Raw genomic sequence first — 3407 nt, forward strand, 5'->3', positions numbered from 1 at the left:
TCGAGTTGAAGCTTGTCAGTATCATTTTAAAACTACTTGGCAACTTTAAGTTAAGTTTGACGAAGTTCCGCCAATAATCCATTACAGTCCGTTATTGCTCGGGGGAAAAACGAAATCCCACATCTATCCGTTCGGCAAAATATCTCTCTTAATTTATCGTTTCTCTCGGACGTGGAAATATTGTACATAAGTTTCGAATATGATGTTCTCCATGTCGCTCTGAAAGATATCTATTCTCAATTGCTTATGCAATTCAAGCCTAGCGCGTAGCCTCCCAATCTCTGATTCGTTTAACATCTTTGTAAAGATTTCTGTATGCTAGTCGCAGTTTTTGACGAAACTAAGGTGTTATGTACTTAAACATGCTACCTTTAGGCATATACATCCAGCAGTAGATACCACCGTGCGATCTTAAGCCACTACAAATGCAAGTGGGGAAAAGCTTCTCAGGGGATAATTTGAACAGAACCTCCCTCCTGGTATCGAGTATTTTACACACTCAGAGTTAGTGTTTTTATACAATAAATAAAACATTTTCCAATTATTTATAAGTTAGTTTCATTTCACCCGTTTACTAAATATCACCGAAATAAGATTTCACAATTTTTTTACGTCTTCTGTAACTCGTAAACTGTAATTCCAAAATTAAAAAATTATGAGGGCCTATTTTCTAGACAATTTCATCTTTCTTAATTGCATATTCTTGTATTTGTTTCGCTCAAGGCTACGGTTTTCGATTTTTTCAGAAAAACGTAAAGTCACATTGAAGGGTGAGCCTTGACACTCCAACGACCCCAAGGGGCCAGAGGTTTTCGTGGATAATTTGATTTGAGGCTCAGCCCTATCGCTGCACGAAAATTTGCTAACACTCGAGTTTTTCCTTCATTTTCTACCTTTATTGACTAGACATAAAGAAAATCTGGTCCATCTTAAAAGGCATGCAAAGCGCATCATGAAATTTGACTCTTCCTTGCTCTACGGTACCTAAGCAGCTTCCATTTAGGAAGGAATGAAAATTAAATCTACTCTTGAAATCCCAATCCGTCCATATTTCAGGTAAATTATTAGTCCCTTAAATACGTAGCCTATCATTTTCGAAACCTATGAAGAAAATTTTTATGAAATAATAATTGCTAGCTATGAAGAACCCGTACATTTATCCATAAAATCCTAGTCACATTCAACTAAAAAATTTGCTTGAGTAATTTCATTAATCTATTAAACATTTTAAATCAGCAAATTATTACTTCCACTGTATCCATATTCAGAGTTTTCGAGTCCAGTGGTGCAGCGAGGGGGGAGTTTGGGGGAAACCCCCCCCCCCCCAGAGCTCAGAGAAATTTTTAAGTTTAATCCATTTTAATTATTTGGATCAGTATTACTCATAGAATAGTGTCATGATTTATCAAATATCCCTCAGAAAGCCGTAAAACTTACCATTTTGAATCATTATTCTTCAAATTTTCCTGGAAGAGGTTCCCCGCAACTCCTGCTTACCCTGGTAATAACCCCACACCCGTAAGTATTACTTGCGCCTAAAATCCCCCTAGCCTTAATTCCTAGCTGCGCCCCTGTTCCAGTCCATTTGCTAGCGGTATTTTTGAAGCTAAGGAGTCATTTTTGTAGGTTAGCTATCCTTAAATTACACCCAGGACATTTTTATAGTCTGTAATGTCCGGAAAATCTCATTTAATTTGCCTTTAACTAATTATCCTGACGAACTTTTTCCTTTCGCAAAGACCCTCTCGCAGATCCCGATTAAAAAACAATCTAGGCGTCGGGGACTAGATCTCTATCTAAGTAAAACTACTTTTCCATGTCATATTCACATCATATCTTCTTGATACTCAGAGAATACTTAATTTTCCAATCAATCACTGTCAATGAAAGGAAGGAAAGTCTACTTTCTACAGTGAAATGATACATTTTACTGGTTTGAAAGAGACAAATGATTACTATTCTAACACATATGTCACGTAGGTCATATGTCAACACGTGTGTCATATGCATATAAGGAGTTTCAAACGAAGTTTGATTCCCATCTTGCATCATGATTTCTAGTGACCGTTAACTTTTACCACGAAATCACAACATTTCGGACACCGTAGCGTTATGACCATCGAGCTATCCTTTTCCTCCCCACCACTCTGATAGATCGACACACCTTTGTCGATTCTGCTTCGTCACGCACACGCGGCATTGTCTTCGCCGATCGCCTGTAATCATCATTTCCCGAAAATCCACGCGACACACGCTATCAGCGGTTTCCTCTTTCGTCAGCACGTTCATTCTGCTCGTGCCTCAGTGCAGATACACATCATTTTTCACCTCACCTCTGAGCTTCCCCATTGTGCATCCCATCCAATTCCATTCTTTTTCTCTTCATTCTGAGCGTTTATAAATGCTAACCACTGAATTTACTTTTTATCCGCTCGTGTTTGTATTGACACAGTGTGTGTGGTGTTTTGGGTGAATAATCAACTTACACCAATGACATACACAGAATTACAATCAATATCTTTGACAATAGACAATCGTTTATATTCAAAACAGAAGCTTCGATACTTTGATAATAATATTGTATTTTTCTCGTTGCAAATTGTTCAGCTTTCTCGTTTGGACACAACCTTGACAAAGTGGAAAACCTCAGTTTTAGTGACCTCTATTGCTGCATTGACGAGGTTAATTTTAAAGTAACCCTGGATTAGTTAGTATAATAAATGTGCTATTTTACTTTCAGTTTTTGCAATGACCTTTTTCACAAAACTGGAACTGCGACTGAGATTTAAAGTATTTGTTAGGCCTGACTAAACAATTAAACAACACGCGAGAAAGCGATAACGGATAATGTGGGAGGTGGAAAATGAAAAGCTGAGTCATCAGATAAAAAGAAGCTCTTCGAAAAAGCGAGGAAGACTTAACCAGAGGAGAGATTTTTGAGTCCGTATCCAAGGATGAATAAAATAAGGAATATGATGAATGGAACCTCAGGAGTGGTCTCACCGAGGACACCATTTCTGCCTTTCCGGTGAGCCTAGAAAACTCACCATAACTAGCCACTGACATAAGATTATAATTATAGTACGGGATGACACAGGGAATGGAATTGGCCCTAAATGTGTGAAATTCACACACCTATGGCTTAGTCTGGGGTGAATTAAACCCTTCCTATGCTCACGAATCTTCGGGTTGAATCACAGAGAGAGCTTGGCATATAAAATGGTCATGAAAATAAGTTCTAAGGATTCCGGTTAATAAATTTAACGGAAAAGGTCAATATTAGAGGAAAAGAGACAAATAGTTAATTCGGCGGTCAAGGGGAAAAACTTGGTCATTGAAACCTTTTACGGGGGAGCAATTTTAAGCTTCAAAGGTTTATAAAAATCGTCATTCCGTAACCATAGAGA

The sequence above is a fragment of the Ischnura elegans genome, chromosome X, assembly GCF_921293095.1.
Source record: "Ischnura elegans chromosome X, ioIscEleg1.1, whole genome shotgun sequence".
In the NCBI taxonomy this organism is placed as follows: domain Eukaryota; kingdom Metazoa; phylum Arthropoda; class Insecta; order Odonata; family Coenagrionidae; genus Ischnura; species Ischnura elegans.